Source organism: Daucus carota, chromosome 7, assembly GCF_001625215.2.
Source record: "Daucus carota subsp. sativus chromosome 7, DH1 v3.0, whole genome shotgun sequence".
Classification (NCBI taxonomy): domain Eukaryota; kingdom Viridiplantae; phylum Streptophyta; class Magnoliopsida; order Apiales; family Apiaceae; genus Daucus; species Daucus carota.
In genome coordinates, this window is record NC_030387.2 from 9,505,157 (window position 1) to 9,514,725 (window position 9,569).

Consider the following 9,569-nt stretch of genomic DNA (forward strand, 5'->3'; position numbering starts at 1 on the left):
TAAATTTATTGACATTGATCTATTATAGTTTTTTATAGCACGACACTTTCTTTAAACTCTCTTCTTGTTATTATTTTGAGTTATAAAATTTTAATTATAAAATGTTTCCAATAAAACTCGATTTGGTTAGAAATAATAATATAATAGCGTTATGATCGATATTTTTTACTTATTATCAAATAACCATTTGTTAACAGATCTATTGTGAGATTAATAATTTTATTGATATTCTCGGATAAAATAAATTTTCTTCTAAAATCATATCCCTTTTAATGAAAATGAAAATTGAATTATCCAATTCTGTCAATTTCTTGCTACAAGCTTTAAGTGATATAATTATAAATTAAAAAAATATTCGATAAGTAGTAAATGGTAAGTGTCAAAATATTTCTCTCTTTTCTCTTTATACATGCTCAAATGAAAGACTTAATTACCAAAAAAAGCCATACAACTATTGTGTTTTTTTTCAATTTAGCCATAATAATATATTTGTTACAGGATAATGTAATTAACTTTAAAAAACTTTATTTTGAAAACCCAATCTCACTAATTCTTAACCATGGTTAAATTAAAACTAAGGTGGGTGCCACATATATTACCAAGTTATTAAATTATTTGGTACATAGGTTCTATTAATACTTTTACTATCTAATTAAGCGTCAAAACCCTAATTCATAGTATACACAACATAGCGTACCAAAGCTATGTCTCAAGGCACAGAACAATATTAGTGTGATTTTTGAAACCACTGCAATCTACCAGGTACGTTGATTATTCTTCATGCGATTTATATTGATTTATATCAAATTGATAAATTCATTCAAACTCTTGATTTCTCTCCGTTCATTAGTGTTATAAGCAAAAATCACCATGAAGACTTGACCCACAGAAGAAGGCCTATTTGGGCCAGGAGAATCAAGATCAACACGACTTCGAAGTGACCCTGTCAAAAGATAGGGCGCGCCCTATCTTCTGGGCGCGCCCACTTGCCGAGGATAGTTTAGTTAACAGTAATTTAGAAGGGCAGAAGGAGATGCTTCTTGTTTAGGGGGACGCCCTTAAGCTTAAGTAGATCCTACTGTTAAATCATCAAAGGCCCTACCTTATAGTCTGAGGGGTTGTCCTCCTTGGGAGGTAGAGGTGGAGTAGAAGACATGCCCTGAAAGGCTCTATCTCTGTAGTCTGGCGGGTTGTCCCTGTCGGGGAGTAGAGTAGTGTCCATGCATTTGGGGTAAGCCTTGGGTGCTCGGGAGTCTACAAAGCCCAAGGCTAGGCCTCATCGTATTGGGCCCCTTTCGGGAGGAAGATTCTAGAAGGGGAGGCCCAACCTATATGGGTCTCTTAGGAGAAAGAACTACGTGCCGGCTTGATCCCCTATAAATAGGGGTACGTAGGCAGATTGTAGGCATCGATCATTCTTGAGAGCTATTCCAGTTAGCAATCTCGAACCCTTTGCTTACAATTGCAGCCGCCTCCATAACAAACAACCAACCACTTCCTACATTCTCGCCAACAAGAATCTTGATCCACGCCGCGAACCTCATCTTTGTTAACCTACCAGTTTTCTCCGTTAACAAATTGACGCCAGAAGGAGGGGCAAGTTCAAGATTTTCCATCAAGGAGAAAGATGTCGAACCACGGCGAGACAACGTCCGGCGGGAACCAGCAACCCGATCCTAGATCCCGAGGAGACAATGTCGGAAAGACAAGCAACACCAGATGGTTGGACAACACCACGGTCGGGGACACCCCCCAAGAACAGACAATTGTGATAACAGATGGAGACAACGTCAGTCTACGACGGCCGATCGCCTAGTCGCCGCCAATCTTGGTGAGTAACGATGAATTATCTGAGAAGTCCCTTCAAAGGAGAAGACGATGGGATCGAAGGAGAAGACCGTTATGAAGGAGAAGACGGGTTCGATGGAGAAGTATGTTCGAAGGGAAAAGACGACGGTAAGCATGGTTGTTTGTTATCGATGTTGAACAAGGCAAGATTGAAAGATGAAGGCAAGATCGGAGCGAAGGTTCAAGAGGCCAACACATGAGGGAAGCGCGATTTGCGAATCTTAAGACTTTCGAAAGGCGTCAGAAGGAAGCAAGTCATGTGGCTGACACAATAGATCGAAGCGCGTCTCCCCCTGACTGGGCGCGCTGTAAGGTAAATATTCTTCTTGATACTCCTATACGATATGTTGTGTCGGTTGTGTCTTTTGCAGGGAGGAAGTATATTAGGAGGTGCACCTCCTTCTAACATAGCACAGACGCGCTTCACTTCAATCTCATGGAGGCACATATCAACCACACAACCCGACAACAGACATCGGCCAATCTTCTCACTCCGTCATCAACTCATGCTCCATCATCGAATCTTGCTCCGTCTTCGAATCTCCTTGCTCCATCAAATTTTGCCACTCCGTCGAATCTCCAGGAGGATCGGTGCTGTCAACATCAACACTCTCAGGAGGATCTCAACACACTTTGATGGAGGAAAGATGTCACCTCCAGTCAAGAACCACTCTTTGCCGAAGTCATCAAGGCTCCTTCTCCCGTCAAGAACACACATCAGATCTCAAATTTCATGGCAACTCCGATGTTGTTGAGTTTCTTGGCAGGTTCAGTGCCGAGATGCAGAAGTGTTTCTTGGATACAAGTCTCCGAATGGGAACAGACTTTTGGAAGCATCTACAAGTCAACGACCCAAGTCCTTGGCTGACCTTTACGCCCGGGCTGAATCATACAAGGACGTGGAACAATCCTTGGGTGAAAACGAGGAGAATGAATCTCAAAGTCCTTCAAAGATCAAGAAGGGGAGACGAGAACAATCTTCCAGCCCGGAACATAGAAGCAGACATCAAAATCCAAGCAGAGACAATACTACCTATAAAAGAAACTAGACACCACCTCGGGACTATGATGGAAGATCTGATCGCTGGACACCTTTGGCTTCCCGTCAATAGAACACATCTTTGAGGTCAATCACAACAAAGGACTCTTTCAAATACCAGCGCCGCTGTCTTCTTGGTAGACGAGGGAAGTTTATGAAGAAATATGTGGCAATCACTCGGGGGTGGTTCACTTGCTCTAAATCTAGAGGCAATAGGTTCAGTTGAGGTTGTAGCAGGTTTTGTAAGGAGAGACAACTTCGAGTAGGAGGCAAATGAAGTTAACCAGAGTCTTCACCTCGATATGCTGGAAGAAGTCAGAAGAGAGTCACAGGTCAGGTTGACGGCATATCAATAGAGAACAACTCAATTCTACAATAGCAAGGTGAAGGCCAAGCCTTTAAAGGTGAGAGACCTAGTGTTATGCAGGATGATGCCAAGAATGAACATGCCATGTAATGGAGTGCTCGATGTTAACTGGGAAGGACCATATCTGATCAGATGCGAACTTTTTGAAAGGACACATTGCTTGAAGCACGTGTAGGGAAAACTCGTCTTGGAGGTATATATTGCGAAGGATTATAGGGGCAGACCCAGGATACATTTTGGACACCCGAGACAAGCTCCGAGTACAGGCCGGAGATTCAGGACAAGTTTTGATATACAGGTCGAAAACGCAAGACAAGCCCGAAGACACAAGTTGAAGACGTGAGGCAAGCCTAATGATACAAGTCGAAGCCCGAGGACACAGGTCGAAGACGTGAGACAAGCCTAATGATACAACTCGAAGACGCGAGATAAGTTAGAGGATACATGTCGAAGACAGAAGACCCAGAACAAGTCTGAGGATGCAGGTCGAAGACCGAAAACCCGAAACAAGACGCGGGATATAAGTTGAAGATCCAGACAAGTACCAACATATAGGTTGTTGACCTCGAACAAACTATAAGACCCAAGACGAGTTATGGGTAAAATTTTGGAGTCATGAGCTGTAGTTTGACAAGAATATCTTCGGGAGAGACATTCATTCCATGCGCGCCCTCAGTTAAAGCAGCTTTAAAGTCGTCAACATGATTCAAACATCAGAGACATTCAGCATTTTCATAATCATCAAAACCGTCAATGCACCTTCATTCCAAAATATACAAAACTAATAGAAAAATGCACTAACATGGAGCGCCCACATTGCTTTCCCACAGGTCCTGACCGAGTACTCTGGCTTAAGTTAAGCTCCGGAAAATATCAGCTGTCCACTGTCCCTTAAATATGCTCTCTGATACTTTCATCGACTGGTTAAGAGGGGAGCTTAAATCAACATGACAAATAAGAAAAAGCTGAGGCACATCTCGTTAAAGAAAAAAAAAGGGGGAACATGAGCTTGTATAGTAATTTTTACGACAAAAGCCGTTGATACAAGAGTCAAGATTCCGATACAAGATTGAAAAAACCGCGATGAAAATTTTGTAGCAAGGCGCGCCTGTTGTGCAAATAAGGCTAAGAACTACACTGTTCCATTAAAGAATTAACAGGAAAACATGAAGGAGGAGTTTATTTTATAAAATATATACAAGCTTTGCCAATATAAAATGAGAAGGCCCGCCCATTATTTATTATTCTTTTACAAAAAGGATCAGGATGGAAATGTAAGTAACAATTACTATTAGTGACAAAAGGTGGTGGAGGCATGTGACATGTGGGGACCGCTTGAGGATGAGACAAAAGGTGTGTTGTAGTATTATGTTAAAAACAAAAGTTTGCTACGGGAATAACCAAGGGATCATGAAAGAGAATATATGCATTCAAAGATGGACAAGCACATGGTTGGGGCCCGCGTCATTGAAGACAAAAGAAAGTAAGAATTCAAGGCTGGCCATGCAATTTGGTGGGGTTCTCCTTTCGGCGTAAAAATACATAAACAAGAGCCAGAGAAAAGATGAACTACATGAATACTTTAAAACAAGTATTATATTCAAATATTTTGAAGCTTACGAGGTGAGCTAAATCAACAAACTAAAGAAATTTGAATAGCGTCAGAGGAGCAGAATTTATTTGCAAAGGCGCGCCGTTTCTATCGGGGGCTATTATACAACTGTAGGCATGAAGAGAACAACTCGTGGAGTATTACATGTGAAAAAAAAGGGATTTACAGCATTGGACGCGCCGTAATTGAGTAGTCGGAGCAGGACACAGATTTATCTCAAAATATGAAGCAGCAAAATAAACGACAACTTGAATTTCAATGAGTCAGAGTCAATGGCCAGGAAACAAATCTGGAAGGTTTAATATATGTGAATCAAGGTATTCACGGCAGCCAGGAGCGCCTCGTAGAATAAGCACCTACCTTTAAAAAAAACACGGAATGAAGGAAGGTGGAGCAAAAAGCATGAGTGCCGTGCACGGAGAAATTGAAGAATGAGCCTGTCATTATAAACTGGAGCATGTTGTATTACACAAGCTGAGGAAATGAAACAAAGTGAAAGTCTATAACAATTGAAAAGAAGAAGGGCCAGCTTAAATCAAAACCCAAGAAAGTAAAAGATGGTGGCCAAATTAGCACTTCACTTGTGAAAGGGAATATTTGTATTTCAAATAAAAGGATTTGGGATGAGAAGACCTTGCATGCATATTGGTATGGTCAAAGAAGTGTGGCGCGCCTGGATTAGAATTCAAGCTAATAAAAGAAAAAAAAATTCGTCAAGTTAAAGTAGGAAAGCGGCATGCAGCATAACAACAACATGCGACGATGACATCAAGTATTAAAAATAAATGAGTAAATAAATAGTGACAGTGGTCGTGTGGCAAGAACAGAAACAACGTCAGTCATAGTAAAAAGAACAAGGTTCCGGACGATATAGCTTCTAAATTGTCTGCTGAGACCATCAGTACTTGTGATCTAATTATATATACTCAATGTATAATCTGAAAGCTGGTGGGACAAGTCAAGGATTTAACGAGGCAAGACCAGTTTGCAGATGAAAAGCAGCCGTCAAGAGCTTAAAACTTTGCTTTTATACCTGACTACATGACAAAACAAGAAGGCGCGCCAAGTATGAATACGAACCTTGCAGCGTAAATAAAAGTCAGCAAGCTATGAGTTGGAGACGCAAGAATGAAAGAACGGAAAGTACATCTGGAAAAGCTATATTATTTGGGCGCGCCTTGAAATATGTGTAGGTCAGCATGTTTCTAACAAAGGTGTTGTTGCTGCTTATTGACCAATATATAAAGACAAAGATTCACATATAGTAATTGTTGTCAAAAGGCTTCATCACGTTGATAATGAGACATCCTTGGATTCGACTTAACTACGCAAGACAACAAATGAGGCTTATTCAGTCATACATACGCACGAGGCGTGCCTAGTTCGAACTGACATGTATGGACTCGAGCATCGAACGAGAAACGGTGACAATATTGAAGTAGAGAAGTGAGAAAGACAATATTGCTGTGAATTTGATGATTAGCCTGCAAGGTGACGGGCCCACGAAACTTTGCAAAGGTAATGAAGAAACCACTACGTGTACCGAAGCATGCGCGAGTCAACCTACAAGAATCTGAAGAAACACAAATGAATTATGTCAAAATATCAGAAGCGCCATGATCAAGTATTCGAAACAGAGCATGAACCTCTTTTTAAGTATGAAGCAGTAGGAGTCAAGGCGCTCTCAAAATTCTCGAGAAGCACGCCTTCCCGTAACAGAACGCGTCTAGAGGAATAGATATATCATTCTATCCTTCAAGATGCAAAGGGAAGACATGTCACAACACATCCTCAGGAGTTCATCTTCACAATATTGTCTTCATCAATCTTCAACAATTTTTGAATACATGATCTTCGACCTTCAATGACACATCTTTACATCTACCAAGTCATACTCCATTCGTCCTGTCGACATCTTCATCCATCATCGTCAACCATCAACAACCTGCATTTTCAAGACAAGTCGGAACCGGGGGTAGTAGTTGCTACACCTAAAATTCAACACTAGGCGCGCCTTCATCCATCGAGCAAATGATGCCTTCATCTCCGTCAAATGAACATCGTCTTCGCCTCCATCAAGCAGAATCATCTTCGTCTTCAAGCAACTTCTTCAACGTTGGCTTCAGAGGAATCTCCTTCATTCAACTCAGTTACATCATTCAGACTCAGCAATTATCCATCAGGAAAGTCCTAATAATCAGCAACATATGGCGCGCCTAGTTAAGAAACGTCTACTCCTTCTTCACCAACAAGGAACAACCAAGATAGGGCATCCTAGGGGATGAAGAACATCAAGATCTCGTTGACATCTTCGATGCCACCAAGATCCGGGGGGTAGTTGTTATACGCAAAAATCACCATGAAGACCCGACCCACAGAAGAAGGCCTATTTGGGCCAGGAGAATCAAGATCAACACGACTTCGAAGTGACCCTGTCAAAAGATAGGGCGCGCCCTATCTTCTGGGCGCGCCCACTTGCCGAGGATAGTTTAGTTAACAGTAATTTAGAAGGGCAGAAGGAGATGCTTCTTGTTTAGGGGGACACCCTTAAGCTTAAGTAGATCCTACTGTTAAATCATCAAAGGCCCTACCTTGTAGTCTGAGGGGTTGTCCTCCTTGGGAGGTAGAGGTGGAGTAGAAGACATGCCCTGAAAGGCTCTATCTCTGTAGTCTGGCGGGTTGTCCCTGTCGGGGAGTAGAGTAGTGTCCATGCATTTGGGGTAAGCCTTGGGTGCTCGAGAGTCTACAAAGCCCAAGGCTAGGCCTCATCGTATTGGGCCCCTTTCGGGAGGAAGATTCTAGAAGGGGAGGCCCAACCTATATGGGTCTCTTAGGAGAAAGAACTACGTGCCGGCTTGATCCCCTATAAATAGGGGTACGTAGGCAGATTGTAGGCATCGATCATTCTTGAGAGCTATTCCAGTTAGCAATCTCGAACCCTTTGCTTACAATTGCAGCCGCCTCCATAACAAACAACCAACCACTTCCTACATTCTCGCCAACAAGAATCTTAATCCACGCCGCGAACCTCATCTTTGTTAACCTACCAGTTTTCTCCGTTAACAATTAGTGTTACTTATGTTGTTGATATATTATGCAGCATGGATGTGATAAATTTAGTTATACACTATGATGGAGAGTTTTTAGATCGACCCACTCTTCATTATGCTGGAGGTCGTGAGAAGAAACTTGAAAATATAGATATAGATTTACTCTCTTACTTTGAGATTATTGGATTCGTCAAAGATTCTACAAAGAAGGTTACTGCACTATATTATAAATTATATGATAAGACATTGTTTGATGGTAGATTAAAATTAGAAGATGATAATGACGTGATGATGAAATTGTAAATTTTAGAGAAAACAGAAACAAGGTACTTGTTGAGACAAATAAGACTAAGGTGGATCAATACATAGGTGGAAGATGGGCAGAGAATGTTGGACGAGATATAGAGATTGAGAAAGAGGTTGGCCATAAAATCTTTTGTTCCGAGAAGATTTATATAACTCTGAAGATGAAGATATAAGTTGTTGGGATGAAATTGAAGAATGTTTAAATGTCACAAGAAATGATCCTTACTTTGATCCAAATATATCAAAAAAAAATATACAGTTTGTCGTCGGCATGAAGTTTGTGATCATCAGGAACTGAGACATGCATTAAAATGTCATGCAGTGGCTAATGGTTTAAATATAAAATTCGAGAAAAGTGAATCAAAGAAAATTGTGGTAAAGTGTTTCTACAGTGACATATGCAGTTGGAAGTTATATGGCACTGCACTGGCAACTGAAGAAAGTTTTTAGATAAAGTCTATCACCGGTGAGCACACTTGTATTAAAGAATACGATGCTAGGATTATAGATCCTTCGTGGCTTGCTAACGAATACGCTAGTAAGATTCAAGATAATCCTAAGTGGAAGCTTAAAGACATTCAAAAAGATGTGAAAGAAAAACATGGGTTAACAGTGACACTGGTCCAATGTTGCAGGACAAAGAAGAAAGCTATGATGGAAATTGAGGATGAGTTAGAAAAACACTATGCAGAACTTTATGATTATGATGAAGAAGTTGTAAGGAGTAACGAAGGAAGTACAGTTGCGATTCAAATAGCAAATGATACTCCGCTAAGAATTTTTAAACGAGTTTATATACATTTTGGTGGAGTAAAGAGAGGATGGGTTCAAAATTGTAGAAAAATAATTGGGTTAGATGGGTGCTTTTTGAAAGGATGCTGCAAAGGTGAGATTTTATATACACAGTTCCTCACATTTTCAAGTCTGATTTATATTCTTGTTTCTGTTACTTAGATTTAAATTTTAGAAAGGTCCCACCACTTTACTCACTTTTCAACTACATTTACTATTTTTTTCTTAATCTCCGTGAAAGTCAAACCCATTCATATAAAATGGGACGGAGGTAGTAGTTGTTAAACAAGGAACCTGGCTTTAAGTTCAATAGTAATACACTCAGAATTGTCAGTTCTGTTCGGACGCAACCTACACATGCATGTTGTTTGCATAATATTTAATAAAACTATAATGATTTTTTATATATTTTGTTAATAATTATTTGAAAGATAAAATTTCAATCAACTAGTATTCATCTAAAAAACTCACTTTATATTCTATATTCTTTGATAATACAATTCCATTATAGTATTAATATATATATATATATATATATATATATATATATATATA